Raw genomic sequence first — 16,748 nt, 5'->3', positions numbered from 1 at the left:
AATATCTCAAAGGCGGGTGCCAAGGGGATGGTGCCAGACTCTTCAGTGGTGCCCAGGACAAGGAGTGATGGCCATAAACACAAGAAGTTCCACCTCAAGATGCGGAAGATCTTCTTTACCTTTAGAGTGGAACAGGCTGTCCAAGGAGGTCATGAAGTCTTCCTCTCTGGAGACATTTAAAACTCACATGAACACATCCCTGTGACACTTACTCTAGGTGACCCTGCCTTGGCGGGGGGTTGGACTGGATGATCTCCAGAGGTCCCTTCCGAACCTAACAATTTTGTGATTCTGTGACCCAACAGTTCTCCATAGAGCAGATCAGGAAGTGTTACCTGAAGGTTTGGCTACACTTGTGCTTTCAGACTTGCCAAATTCAAGTGTGATGATCTACACACTCCATTACCAGTTTGCTTCCGAGCGCATTGCTCAAAAAACGTATTTTTAAAAAGTTGGCAACATAAGCTCCACATCGACTCACTGTTCTTTCTTGCTTTGGCTGCCACAAGTTGCTGGGTGTTAGGGTCAAGTGAGTTATCGTTCTATTCCTCCTCTAAATGGTGTCACAGATAGGAAGATGTGTGCCAAGGGGTTGGCAGCAGGCCAGGGCATGCCTGAGCACACTTGAGATGGCAGCAGGATCCAGTTGTGTAAGAATCCAGGTCTGTGTTGTTAGTGTGTGTGGAGTTTAGTCAGGTATAGGATAAAGAGAAAGGAGATGTAGAATTTCCCCCCTTCCCCCAATACAATTTTATTGCAGTCTTGCACTATGTTTTTTATGCAATAGATTTAGCAATACCTTCATCTTGTTTCAGTAATCATCATAGAATCATAGAATGTTTTGGGTTGGAAGGGACCTTAAACCTAGTTCCCTCTGCCATAGGCAGAGACACCTCCACTAGACCAGGTTGCTCAGAGCTCCATCCAACCTGGTCTTGAACACTGCCACGAATGGGGAATCCGCAACTCCTCTGGGCAACCTGTTCCAGTTCTCACCATCCTCACATTAAATACTTTTTTTCTAATATCTAATCTAAACCTAGTCCCTTTCAGTTTGAAGCCATTCCTCCTTGTCCTGTCACTACATGCTCTCCATCTTTTTTCAGTAATAAAGAGACAAATTATTTTGTTCACCCAGCACAGATTATGGTCAAGTAGAGTTCATCCCTTAGGCTGAGGGAATACCCTTATAACTTCAGTCACAAGCAAACTCTTTCCAAACACTCTGCAGGCTTCAGTATTTTCGTATCATAAATGTAAAAAACTCAAGTCAATGGACATGTAAAGGTCAGAGCTAGAAATGCAAAATGATTGGTTAATTGGTGAAGTAATGATGCAAATAAGTGATAGTAATAACACAGCCAGATGTTTACTTGAAAGACCTTCTACTTAAACAGTGAAAATCTTGCTAGATGTTGAACATTTCTTTGTACAGTAGAATACAGTACACACAGTAATGATCTATAGCCACATCATGGGCTTCCCTGATTATCACTGTGATACAGAGCGTAGACGTAAGGATTTCCCAGAAAGGGTTTCCGTAGGAGAGGGAGAATTTCTGCTCCTTTAGCTCTGAAGCAGAGATTTGTCAGTTATATTTTGATGGATATTATTGCAATGAGTACCTCTGCTAGTTTTGACTGGAGTGGAGTTAATTTTCTTCACAGTGGCTAGTATGGGGCTGTGTTTTGCATTTGTGGTGAACACAGGGTTGATAATACAGAGATGTTTTTGTTATTGCTGAGCAGTGCTCACACAGAGCCAAGGCCTTTTCTGCTTTTCATACTGCCACACTGGCAAGGAAGTTTGAGGTGCATGGGAGGTTGGGATCATAGAATCATAGAATCAGACCATATTCCAGACAACATGGCATCATGTTCAGTATATAAAATCAAGGGACAAAGAAGGAAGTGGGGGACATTGGAAGTGACGGTCTTTGTCTTCCCAAGTAACCATTACACGTGATAGGGCCCTGCTCTCCTGGAGATGGCTGAACACCTGCCTGCCCATGGGAAGCAGAGAATTAATTCCTTTTTTTGCTTTGCTTGTGTGTGTAGATTTTGCTTTCCCTACTAAACTGTCTTTGTCTCAACCCAAGAGTTTTCCACCTTTTACCCTTCTGATTCTCTCTCTGATTCCACTGGTGGGGGAGCGAGCGAACGGCTGACCGGGATAAACCATGACAGTATCAGACAGAGGGATAGATTGTGTGATGCATTTTGTCACAAAATTCTGAATTGCCAGTGGCGGCTATGTAACTTGATATATGTCATTTATTTTATTGAGCAAAGTGTAAAACTAGCTATAGAAACACAACATTGAACTTCTGTTTATGTACATGATTTAAGTTTGAAGCTTTAGCTGACAGTAATATAGGACACAAACTTGAATTTATGAAGCAAAAACGTACTGTGTCTTTATGTCTTGTCACTATCTCACATTAAAGTAAAATTTATTTTAAATGTGATGTAGTATTATTACTAATTTAGTTTTTACATATTAAAGCTATCGATTTACTCTATTAACTGTAATAACTGAGTATTAATTGACTTGTGATTCTCCCCCATTCTACTTTTATTAGTGTTTTTGGTAGAGTTTTAGAAGATCTGTCTCTGTGCTGTAACCATGGGGAAGGACATAGAAGATCAATACGATGACAACTTGCAGAATCTTGTCAGAGTCAAGAGTGAGGTCCGTGGTACAAAAAATCTTAAGGCTCACCCTAGCTTTTGTGTGGAGGAACATTAAGTGGTGCACTACACAGCACTGTCTCTGCATAAGTAAAGACAATTGCCATGTCTTCAGCTCAACAGTATTAATTTTGGTTTCATTGCTTAGACTGTTAGATGCACTTTTGTAAGAGATAAAGGGATTACTGTGATGAGCATAAGAAAACCTGGGGAATAATATCTTAAATACATAGAAACATTTGTGGAAGGATATCAAAATGGAGTTTCGGAAGATAGATGTGTCATGTTTAATTGAATCTCGAGCAGCAGGACACTGCCAGAGCTGCAGCATGACTCACACACAGTTGTGGTAGATGACTATGCCCAGGTATATGCTCTGACAAGTACTTGAAACCTCTTCTTTAAATATTACTTTTTTCAGTAAAAAGATTACTGTACAATAAGTAGATCACTTGTTTTAATAAGAGACCATATCACACATTACTTATTATTGTCAGAAGAGGAAATTCCATTGGAAATACATTGCTCTGCTCTGTTTCATCCTACAATGGAATTTGTACAGAAGAGTTCCTAAACAACTGTAGGTTCCTCTGAAAGATGAAAACTCCCTCCTCATTCCTGTTTTCAATCTAGCCATCCAAAAGTGGATTTTCTATGGATCAGCAAACACAAAATCAAACAAGATTTCATCAGAGAACAGCTGCAAAACCATCAACATCTTCAAAGCTACTATAATAAACACATCTGTCAGTCATTCCAAAAGGTCATATAATTCATCAAGTCTAACAAATGCTGCTGTAGGAAGTGCATGCGTGAAATTAAAGTAACAGGCTTCCCATGTTGCATAGGCACAATTGTGCACGATGATGTGCAGTTAACAAAATCAGGGCACTGATCTTTTGGAGAAGAGTAACAGCACATTTTCAGATAGAGAAAGAGGGAGAGGCTTGATATTTTTCGTCTCGGTCACTTCTGAAATCCATTTGTAAGAGTGACACCCCAAACCATTGTGGCTTTGTAATTGTGGACACAGGGTGCTGTGAGACAATGGGCAGGAAGGAATGCCAGAAGACCTTGAGAGAAGCAAAATTATCTTAAGATATTGTCGTCAATGAGTGTAAGACATGAACCTGACACAAGCATCACTAAAGTTGTGTCAGAGGTTCGACTGTTCAAGGAAGTAGAGAGTGGTATAGTGCTTAGATCATTTGTTAGCAATGAGTGTTAAAAGAATACACATATGAATGTGCTGCCCATATAACATTCAGTTTTGCATTATTAGTTTAAAATCTCACTTTTTTTCTCCAGGTCTTTTACTGCCACATGTTCACATTATTTCTTATTGCTCATACCCTGTCTTTGAAACAGGTGCAGTAAACTATTGTTTAACTATCTGTTTTTTCTCTTCTGTGTAATGATCTATCTTGAGTCTGTCTCTCTCCAAATTAATAGTCCTATACACATTACCAAGTTTCACCTGGCTGCCTCCATAGTCTGTATTGTTCAGGTAGAAAAGCTGCATGATTTTGTCACATCTTTTCTTGTCATTTATCTGTTTGAAACACTTTTTATCTACAATGAAGTACTAACATGCCATTTAAATCTTGCAACTTTTGCATTGTCTTCTTTTTTCTGTAAGTTTAATCATTAATACCAATATCATTCTGTCGTTCTTACACCTTACTTTACATTCCAATACTGTCAAGCTCACTGTCACTTTGTCTTCACTTTCAGTTAAGCCAGCCCAACTGCCTTACTTATGCTGTAACTGATAGCCCAGGAAGCAGAATGATTCTTTCACACTCTTTTTACAGGAGCTCTTTCCTACTCACACCACCTGTCTCACAAAAAAGCCCAGTGAATTGCAGCCAAGCCACAGACCTCCCTTGGCTCTGAGCAACCCCCTGAGCCACAGGCAAAATTCCATGATCAGCTTTCTCCTCACTACAAGGAATTCCATGAAATATTCCCCGTGGCTTGGCATCTTAAATCTTTTGCCATCACTGCTTCAGTTTTCTTCCTTGCCTTTTCTGTTTTCTTTAATGGTAGTAATAAAAATTGATAAATGAGCATAACATGGTTTCATTACTAATCCTACATGTAGCAGTTACTTTGTTGGTATTATTTGTAAATACCTTGGGTTTTTCATCTACTTGGATTTAGCAGCATGATTTTGATTAATCACACTTTGTTATGCAGGGCAGCAGCATTCCAGGATCCTGTTAAATAATTGATAAGTAATCCTTCTTGCAAGGTCTTAAACAAGGAGTTAAAATGCCTGGATTTAAAAAGATCAGGATAAGAAGCATGAGAAGACACTTGACAGTTCCAAGAAAATGCACTGTCTGTGTTAGATTTTTAAATATTAAGATAAATATTAATTATCATTAAAAGTTAATTCAAGTTGTGTCAGGGTGATCTAGACTACAAGGAAAGTTAGTGTTCCTGAGTGTGGCACACAGTCATGTAAAACTCAAACCAAAAAATAATGAGAAATAGAATAACATACTCAAGTTTTGGGTCATGTGACCTAACCTCATTACATCCATTATAATCCCATTATTAAATCAAATGTCAAATTGGAAGCATTTTGAGAAAGTTTGAGACTCAGACCTGAAACTTATTTCTAATAACTACAGTCTCTGAGTTCTATATTCAAAGTTTGCAAATGTGTTGTGACTGCTACCATGAAGAGTATTGTCCAACAAGAAGTGTTGTGGATCTATTTTCTTTCACAGATGGATGAAAAAAGAAAAAAAAAAAGAAACATTAGACAAGGCCTTATATTCTTTGTTTCCAGCATTCCTTCTATGTGTGTCCCATGCTGTGATATTTTGTAAAATCATACTCTTATCTTCAATTAAATTAATAGATAACAACTAAGTTCGTATTTCAGTCACATTTAACTTTTCTAGCTAATGCTCTTTTTTTTTTGGTTTGAGGTAGATTCAGATCCAATTTCTTACAAAGAGACGTAATTACTACTTGAGGAAAGATCACCTCCATGGAAAGAAACGCAACATTTTCTAATACTAATCTTGAATCTAGAGGTCACAAGCAAGTCTGTTCTAGAGCTGAACCATGAAATATTGAGGAAAAGGAGAGGAGCTCTCGGTGTAGACAAAGAGGCTCACCCTAGCTCACCCTAAAATAAAGTAACTTCTCTCTGTAACAGTTAAAACAAAAATCAGAAAAAATATATGGGGAGAAGGTTTGCTTTTTAAGTTTTCATCTTAAGTGTTAGAAAGCTACTTCCGTTTAAATAATTTAGTAGCTGCTGTACATCGGTCTACCAATAACTATAAAAGATGCAAAACTCCTTAGCCAAATTGTAACACCTAGATTTATGAAGTCAAGAAACAAGAATATATAATAAATTCTTACATGCCATATTAATATTTTATGATTGAAAATAGAACCTATAGTTAGTGAGTTTTAAACTCAACAAATGAAGCTAAAATACTCTTATTTATGATTTTGTCAAGAATTTCCTGCCAGCAGGAGGCCATTTTATTGCTGTAAAAGTGCAATATGAAGAGGGATTGAAAAAAAGAGTATTTTGGGAATCATGGGAGTTATTTCACTGTAATTCAAATAGGTGAAAATAAATGCAGAGGGAGACATAATCACCACTAACTAACATGCAGTACTGTTTTTACAAAAATTAGAATTTAAATGACCTGAATTACTGACATCAGAATTAGTCTGAAACCTCTATTTACTACATTTTGAGTAATAGCTGTTCTTTAAAACACTTCTAAAAAAGGGAATGACTAAGAAATATTAAGAGAGGACTGCAGGCTAAGCTGACACTCTTGGACTGCTTCCCTAACCTCACTTTTTAAGATGTTATTCAAGTCTTAAAAACCAGAGTACAAAAAAAAAAAAATCCTGCAGTTTGACTGGTAATCACTTCAGTGGTGAAATAAATTAACAGAAGATTTTGTGGAAGGCTTGAGGACTTTTGCTTTGCTTTGTTTTTTGTGGCTAAAATCTTATCCTCAGAGAAGCAATTCCTCTGCATATATAAATAGAAGCAATTTGGTCCCACTCTTTCTATTGCAATTAAGAAAAAAGCAATCAGAGTTTGTTAAACAGACTTCAGAGAGAGTAGAATCTTACGTCTTAGAAGACAGATGTTTTCTGATTAAGCTTTCTGTTGCAGTCTCATTTAAATTGCATAAGTCACAGATAACTTTAGCAAATGTTACAGTTGGTGGAATTCCAATGCTTTGTTCAGTTCTCAATAGCAACTTCATTTAGTTTGTAAGGTAGTGTTTAAATAGTTTGAACCTTCTTAAGAGCTTCTGTCCTCAGAAAAACTCTTTGGTATACTGCAAACTTAAATAATAGTCTAAAGTTTTTCTACAGAGTCATCTTGCTGGTTTTCTACTTATGCTATTAAAAAAAAAAAGAGTGCTAAAAATGAGTAAGTGTGTTTTCATTATTACAACAACATTACACAGAGGGTCATATACTGACAATTGTGTAGACATGGTGATGCTGACCATAATTGTTGTTGCTTATGCTTCTCACTACAAAGTCTTCACTTATTTGCTTATCATTCAAGTAATAATTAATTTGTTAGGATAAAAAAATTGTGTAAAGTGTTTGTAAAAACAAACAAACAAACTAACTAAAATGCAGAAAGCAAAAATCATTAAACACTTCACATCTTACTTCCCAAGAGAAAAACAGCAGGATCATTTGGTCATAATTGAAATTATCTATATTTTGAAAGACAAATAGTGGCCTTTAACCCATCTTTTGCTCAGTCATGGGCATGAACATCTTCTTAAATGCAGCCGATTTCTTAGAACAAGTGAAATTCTAAAGGTACTACCCCTAGCAAGCATTTGGCAACCTCTCAAAGTTTCAAGAACTGACAGTAAACATATGTTTGGTAAAATCTTAAAGATTTTAACAGAGTTGCAGTTACTCCTTGGGGAAGTAAGACATTCTGGGAGGAAAGAATACTGAATATATTATACTGGCTACAACAAACACACAGACTGAAATTCTAGAAGTAGTTACAAACTCCAGTGAACTCCAGACAACATAAGAATACCAAACTTGGAAGGGTTGTTTAATTTAGAGTTGTTTGGTTTAGTTTTTGTTTTTATTTGTGTTTGTATGTTTTGGGGGGGGTTGTTTGGGTGGTTTTGGTTGGTTTCTTTGGGATTTTTTAAAATCATATCTAGTTGTAGATTTAAAGTAGATTTTGAATCACAATTTTAGGTTACCTTTGTTAGCATTAGCTAGAACTCCTTCCTTCTGTGGGTAGCTTTTCTTGCAATATATTTCTTAGTATGCTTATAGATTAGTGATAATCTGATTCATTATGCTGCAAGACCTGCTTTCCAGTCTCCATACCATAGCATAGTTACAAAAGTTAAGGCTGAAAAATGCAAAAACAGCCCTTGGCATAACCTTCAGCAACCTGAGAGTGGTCTGTACTGCTGAGGGCCTCCAAAGCTCAACCGGTTGGTTTGTTTCTGCTAGTTCATTTCCTATCCAGAGACAAGAAATAATAAGTATCCTACAAAACTCTAAGGCAGTCTTAGGATAGCCATTTATTCCCATTACTTATTAATGGTATTGCAATCGTGCCTAAAAATGCCAGTCACAGAAGAGAACCCAAAGATTGTCCTATGGTCTGTATAGATGAAAAAATTAATAAACCCGAATTCAGGAATTTATATCTGTTCTATATTCAGCATGTGATGATTCTGTGTAGACACGTGCATATATGTCTACATCTTGCAAAAATGTGAGTCTTTTCACTCACTTTCCAAAGCTGGTAATTTATCTTGATCTAAAACACAACAACAAAAATGAAGTCCATGAAGCTTCATATGCTTAATAAGAACAACCAAAAACTGCTGTGGAAATCAGCCTTCCAAAAACTAATTAGATGCCCAAATTGTGTATTGTTGCTCAGGGAGTTTTTCATGAGTGAAAACTTGTTAAGATTAATCTTTTCAAGTGCATGTGGTAAAACCAGTAAGAAATATTGAATTATTATGAACTGTGGTTATGAAATTATTGTTGTTATTCTCAATATAACCAAAACCATTAAGGTCTTAAATACTTTATTTTTTTTAGAAATAAATATTTTTAAAAGCAGAAAACCAAACAAACAAAAAATAAAAGCACTAAAGCAGGAACAGCATCTTGCATCTGAACATTGTCTGAGTGTCTACTTTTTTCCCCCCAGATCTTTTGATAGAATAACATTATAAGTGTTTAAATACAGACTGAAATTAAGAGAAAAATAAAAAAATATAAGGGAAATAGGTTCTGCATTTCAGAGTACTTTTGGAGAAAATTGAACAGACCAATGAATGAGTATGAACTTAAATTTAAATTGAGGATTAGTGACATGGCACCAAATGTACATAAAGTCAGATACAGGGAATCTGGAAAATATGGTTTTTGATAAGGAAAGAAGGTCTTTTAATTTATAATATCTTTTATATATGAATGTAAGTGTTCTCTCTGTCTTACTTAGCATCTATTTTCCATGGCTAACGCATGTATTTAAAGAGAAATCTGACTTTTAGTGGTGGTAGGGAATAGGACTTGACAGCCTAGGAAGGCAAGATTACCAAATTAAATTACTGTGTATTATACTGAAAGACTAACATCCTTCTGTTCTGCATATTTTCTATTATAGTGGAGATAACTTGTGTATCTTATTTATTTTGGAACTAATATTTTCTTTCTCTGTTTTCTACAGTTACCTTTTTCATATCACTGGGAACCCTCCCCACAGTTCCCAGCTGATTGCCTAAACAAAAGGTTCCAATTCAATTCTACAGGAAAAAAAATTGCAACTTAGCTCTGTGGAAAGAAATCAAAAAGTCACAGGAAATAATTTGTATGGGAGAAACTATGCACAAAGAGACCAACCAAAACTAACACAATTACCCAACATCTACGTGGTCTGTGACTTAAATTTCTAGTCCTTTCTGTTTATTTTGTTTCCTCTTTCTTTTTCCTGTATTGTCTTTTTAGTAAATACAGAAGTTTACAAAAAAATTGGTGAACAAAAAAATCATTTGAAAATATATACTCGTGTAACAAAAAATAAAATTATTAATTTATACTGTTTGTGGTTCAACAGAAAATACTTTCTTGCTTTAATGTTCTGAAAATCATCATTCATTTTAGTTATTACTGTATTTGGTGTGGCTTAGTTCAAAATCCTTAGCTGATGATTTTAGAGCTCCTTATGTTCAGCTAAGTCTAGAAACAGTTTAAATGACTCAAATGCTTTAGGAGGCAACACTAAACTATCGAATTTCCAGGGCTGTTCTCATTATCCCAGATGCATAGGAAATTTGCAGAAAGGTGGAGATGAAAATATCCAGAAAATATTCTGTTACAGTCCTGCAGTGAATTTATGTTGTTTGTATGAACACAGGTTTAATTGACAGATCAGCAATTAAGTAGGAAATATATTTTAACTGGTTTATAAAAATCTTCTCTTTTTAATGGATAAATTCACAATTGCTGTTCTCCAAAAACTGTAATTTAAGAGTACAAGAAGAAGTGAAAAAAGGCAGGCAGAGCTGTGGGCGGTTTTTGTACAAAGAAAACTAAATGGGTCCGGATACTTTAGTTTGAAAGCTAACAGCTAGGAGAAGGTAATTAACGTATGATTTTTTCCTTTTCTTCCCCTCCAAACACAGAAACTTGGAATCCTTCAAATAAATGATCAGACTACAAGTTTAAAGCATACAAAAAGAAATATATTTTCATACACTGCAAAATTAAATTTTAGAACTCACTGTCACAGGGAGTTATAGGGGCCACATGTTAATGTGTTTCGAGAAAAATTAGTAAAAGCCACAGGAGATACCTTTGATAATGACTGATGGACTCAATGATTTGGTCTGAATCGATGGTTCCAGTAACCCCCAACCTGCTGACCACAGAAACTGAGGAGTCATGGGGAAGCAAATACATCCATCCTCTTTCTTGACATAGCCTCTGTTTGAGACAACACAGTGAACAAGCTGAATCACAACCATTTTGGACATTTAACATTTTGCAGTATAAAAAATCACATCAAGTTAATCAAGCAAACAAACATTGTTAATGGAATGCAGTAAGGTAACACTTTAGCTCTGAACCAAAATTTGTGAAATATGTACTTGGTTTGGCATAATAGAGAAGATCTTTCACACGTACAGGAGCCAAATTACAAAGTTGTTCTGCCACACAGTTGTGGAATATGGAGAGCTACAACTTCAGTGGAATTTATCAGACAATCTGTCCCAGAGCAGAAAAGAAAGGATGAAGTCCTACGTTTTGAAGCAGGACTAAATAACTCACTGATTTTTTACCCAGCATTATTTATGCTCTTGGAATACACAAGATATGCTGTGACTTCTGTGATTAGATCAGTCCTAGGCTCATTTTTGAAGACTTTTATTTGAAAGGATCAACAACTAATAATCTGTATTACCCAAAGTTATAGTTATTATAGCTTTACTGAATATAAATAGAGATTAAAGATTACAGTTCAGGTTGAACCATTATGTTTAGCAGCTACAACGAAACAATACACAGGTAATCACTTCAAACAATGAGGTTGCCTGTGAAAGAACAGATTAAAAAGGAAAGCTGTGTCAAAGGCTCAGACTTGCAATCCACACGATTTTGTAACTGGCTGGACATTAGGAGGGCTCATGCTAGCTAATTATATATGTATTTTTAGGCCCAGCAAATGGAAAATGCTCAGTAGGATTGCATAGGAAGTCAAAGTCAAGGCATAGAATTGCCATTCCCTGGTCCTGCTCTATGTTCTCTACAGCTGAGGGAAAAACAGCTAAGTAAGTGCATTTTATTGTTCAGAAATCATTTTGGATGCCAAAGCTCAGATTCATGATTTTCTCCTTACTCTTGGGTCACCTGTGTGTCTAAAGACTGCTCCTTCTTCCAAGTCTATTGGTATACATGAGTCTACAAGTCAAAGTCAGAATGATGCACAGAAAGAAAGGTGGCTTTTTTTTTTTTTTAAAGAATGGGGAGCAGCAGCAGAAAAAACCTCCAAGTCCCTGTCACAAATGAGTTTGTCCCTCCCCACTTCCAATTCTCTCCTTTTGTCTTTTATGAAAAAAATAAAAATTTGTTTAGAGCTGCCTCTTCTATTCCCTTAACACTGCATGTCAACACTCTAGTTCTTCTTTCATATACACTTACAAGTCTGCTAGATCGACTTGCTGAAGGCCACGCAGGATCCATGCAAGTATCCATAGCATCTAGGTATCTATTTTCTTCCACCCTTACTCTGTTAAGCTGCTGCAAAAGCAATTATCTTTTTCATGAGTCTGAGGAAGTACAAGAACTTTTCAGACAGAATTGTGGTTGGTTTTCCAAATTTCATAAAATAACATAGGAACCTCTCATATCTGATAAAGAAATGCCAATGACACAGTGGCATTAAATAGTTAAATTATGAAAATTAAAAATTGAATTAAAAATTTATAGTTTTTAAGTGCCTACTCTTTATTTCAGGAGGATCTATTGAATCATTTGATAATATTTTTTTGTTAGTGCTTAGCATCTATGGTTAGAACACTAAGCTGTAAGGTGGTTGCCATACCAGCATCACAACCAGACCAATAATCTCTCACCATAGACAAGAAAGGACCTTCCTCCCCTTTACTCCTTCTCTCCCCCTCCTGCTTGTTCATTAGTCACGACTCTGCTTCCAAACCTTTATTCAGGTATCTATTGCTATAAAAACTTGTATGTACTGCTCTCTCTATATATGTATTTATTGCATTGCACTAATGCAATGCAATGGGGAAATGAAATGTTTGTCTCTGAAATTAAGTGACCATAAAAGCTTTTTTATTATTTTTTGGAATTTTCTACTCTTGAGTTTTGCTTGTAATACATACAGATTTTCTTATAAGGGAACATAGTGAGTATGTCAGCCTTGCTGGTGATTTAAGTCTCATCTATTCTGCTCCAGATGGCCTGTCCAGGCAAGAGCAGGACAGATGGCTTCAGACATTTCAGTCGTGGGAAGTAGAAAAAGAGTAGATTTTTTCCTGCATGTGCTTTTTTTTTTGATTTGTGTATTTCCTGGAAACAATTTTTGTTGCTACAAGACCATTTAGGTGATTGTGTTTGTTTAGTGCCCTTATTGTGGACAGACCTTAGGTCTCAGATAATGGTTCAACTGTCTATAACAATCACAGCCTCTCAGATTGTTTTTTTGTTCTCTGACAAGATATATTCCAGTCATTAAAAGGGCACATGTGGGATCAGAAGAAACAAACACATTGATCTCCAATTATTATCTTATTCTTTTTAAATCCTACTACCCAATCAACTCTTTCCTGCTAGAAATGCAATCTTGTCTGTGACAGTGACCTCAGCAAGGTTATGGCTTCTAGAAGTTATTCTAAAACTCTTATTCATAAAAATGTGCAGAACTGATAAGAGCTTAAGGGTTTCCCTTTAATGATTTCACTACCATCCCACAAAAAAAGTAAAAACTCATGATTTTTCTTTTTATTTTATTACAATAAATTCCAGCCAGAATTCAGCAGTGATTTTTTTTTATGTTAAAAAAATAAATCTAGCCTTGTGCTCCTCATAAGCAAGTGTGAAGTGCTGTGAAATTGCACATCAAACTTTGAATTACAACTGTCACACCTTCATAATTCAGGAAAGCTTTAAATCTGTTCCTCAGACACTAATTATAGGGTAATTAGCTAATCCTTGGATGGGTAGTTAAGCCTTCACTGTGTCCTTTTGCAGGTCACTAGCTTCTGGCCTACAAAATCATGGCATTGCTATACTGAACATGGAGATCATCAGATGGAAAGGCATGGCATTAACCTATATTTCTAATTGTTTTATTAGATGATGTTTAGCTGTCATTTCCTAAATTACGTACTAAGTGTTGAATTATTTTCTGCAAACATTGCATTTTGTGACATTTCCTAGACATATGGCATTAGCTTTTCTGACAGGAAACCAGAAACCACTGTTGAGACTCTCTCAGTTGCTGTACAGTGTCACAGTCCCAGTTAGTCAAAGATCGATCAGCCTATTTCACAGGTTATACATGACAAACAGAAATGCACTCTTTAGCAGGGGTCAATATTTGCTCTCACCTCAGTTTATAAAACAATAAAATGTCATAGAATGTGAATAGAAGGGAATAGCTTTAAAAATAAAAAGAGGGAAGGAGCAAAATTAATAACCCTTATTACAGAATGCTTCCCAGTGAGGAAGAACAAAACCTGTGATAGAGACACTACACATATTAGGAAGAAAAAAGGGAAAAAAAGTAAAAGGAGGGTGGATTCTGAAATAGCATCTTGTGCATATACTGCAGTGACAACCAGCCGAGATAAATACAGCATTTTTCTGCAAAGCATCAGGATAAATATGATATCCATCTTCCAATCTATGAAAAGAGACCCTGTTCCTAGATTAAAATATTGCACGGATAGTACACAACCAATAAAAATACAGGGGGAAACCCCTTTTTACTGGATAGCTGAAAAGAGATTGGAAGGAGAGAGAAGCACCTCATTTCTCCAAGATGTTAAAAGCTAGAAATTATTTAATGGTGCATAATAAATGTGGAACCAGCAGCCTGACTCCATTACATTATGCCATGTAGGTCAACATGAAAGATAGAGAGAGAGAGAAGAATTGAAATTAAAGATTATTTTCACTCATCTTGCATAAATGCAAAACATACCTATGTTATTTGCTGCTTCCATGAACAAGGCAGTGAAGTTTTATATTTCTGCCATTAGAATATTGAAATATTTTAAATATCTAATGAGTTAATAGCCTTCAGGAAATATTTTGGTGGTTTTTTGTCTCTCTGTCTTTCTACACTCTGCAAAGACTAGACAATTTACTAAAACATTAGGAATTCAATCCCACATTCCGAGTTTAGGATATTTACATCTGTAATTTTTAATTTTCTAATAGATGGCCACAGAATATCAGACTCTTCTGAAAGACTGAGATAAGGATGAAAGGAGACTAAAATTGTCCTAAACAAACTGTATGTGTAATAGTTGACAATGGCTGTATGTTGACTGAAGCTCATTGTAGGGCCAGTCCTACGAAGAGAATTAGGATTTTCTTTCATGGTATCTTATTCTGATTCCATCATCTCCATCAATGGCTTTCAGTTGGCTTTCTCACCTGTTACTGGTACCATTTCTAAGAGCGTATTTTATTTGCCACGTTTATTTTGTTGCATTTCAACATCACGTTGCAGATATCCTGGGAAGGAACATTGAGTTCGTGGTCACCGACCACACTTCAAAACCTCAAGACCCTATTTAATAGACTATAAGGTGGCTAAAGCATAAAAGACATTCTAAAAGCACTTTATAGCAGTTATTTGCAGCAAACGCCAGTTGTTAATGACCCAACACAAAATATCATCTAGGTTCCACATACTAGTGATCCATTATAACTCATTTTAGTAACATTTGCTAGAACAGAAAGTCCAGTTCTTTAAAATGAACTAGAAGGGTGGTGTTCTTAGCAATAAACCAGCCTAAAAATTAACTGATAATTCCAATAACAGACAAGTAACCTGAAAATTTAGAGCAGCTACTGTAGTTGTATGTGAAACATCTTTCTATTGTCTGTTTTTATTATACTCATTTTTTCCCATAAAAATAAAATGCCTCAAATGAAAGTTAGTAAGAGATAATGGATTCATCATCATTTAAAATTGCAGGACTGTATTTTTTCTTTTTTTTATTTAATGACATATGCCTGATTTTTTTCTTTAAAAATCTCAGATACATGATTTGGAAGATTAGAGTTCTTTGAAATATTGTAATATATTAAGACAGTATGAAAGGATGCCATTTGAATTTAATTACAAAGGAACGATGCAGGTTGCCTTGTTGGATGACTCAAAAATTATCAATATATTTATTAGGGATCTTTATGAGACTCTTAGAGCACTTAGTTTATTTGTCCCTTGGCTATCATTGTGTTAAAATATGCTTATACATCCACCCATGTGTATATTTGTTTTTAGCAAAACTCAAGTAACTGGAGATACTCTGTATTCTGAAAAATAAGCAAGTGATTAAATTCACCAGGTTAACCCCAAATCTACAAGTCTGTGGTTTTGTACTTCATAGTGTTAAGGAAGTAAAAGACCAATTTCTCATGCTTATCATATTTATTACCTTATTATCAAGTGGAAATTGGAATCTCATCACAGTAGTCATTTTCATATGCAATGCAGGAAATAGAATTTGCCTTGAAGAATTTTTTGCTTAATACGAGGACCTTATTGATGCCTTCAAACATAAAAAGAAAGTTAATCAAGTCCCAAATATTCTAGACTTTTATTTTCCCTTACATAGAGAAAGATAAAATGCTGTGCTGTGTTTTCTCAATTCTATCTTTTGATTTTTTTAAGAAACTTTTTTCTGCACTGTTCAGAGGCAGAAAAATCTCCCAACATTTTTTCAGCAAAATCACGTCACAAAGAAAACACCACTGTCGATAGTTGAAATCCAAAGGAATGTTATTTATATTTTACAAATAGATAAGTCAGAGCAGATTGGAAATATATGAACTATTCAAAAATAGCCCACACTTAAGTTCATTATTCCTGTTAGATGTTTTAAAACACTGCTATCTATTGACAAAGTAAATTGCTCTCAATGCTTTTGTACAATCCCTTTTTTCAAATAAATGGGTTTTGCTTTCTTTTTCCCCATAAATAAATAGAAAGAGATTCCCAAAATACAATTACTTTGTTATCTGATAATTTATTTCTGGGTTTGATTGTTTCCAAACCAAAATGTTCCATGTTGTGTGCAAGTTCTTTAAATGTAAAATCAATAGTATTATAAATGAATCCTCTGCTTTTCACATATTTGCTATATTTTTCTGAAAGGTGAGACCATTTTTTTCTGGAAAAATTGCTGTATGCTTGAGTTTGACAAAGATGACCTTATTTCAGCTATCAAGAGGGCACAGGTAGTCAATCAGTTAATTTAAAAGTGGAAATGTATGGTCAAATGTGGAAAG

This window comes from Lepidothrix coronata, unplaced genomic scaffold (assembly GCF_001604755.1).
Source record: "Lepidothrix coronata isolate B3197 unplaced genomic scaffold, Lepidothrix_coronata-1.0 Scaffold6, whole genome shotgun sequence".
NCBI classification, from domain to species: Eukaryota; Metazoa; Chordata; class Aves; order Passeriformes; family Pipridae; genus Lepidothrix; species Lepidothrix coronata.
This window is presented reverse-complemented; position numbering follows the sequence as displayed.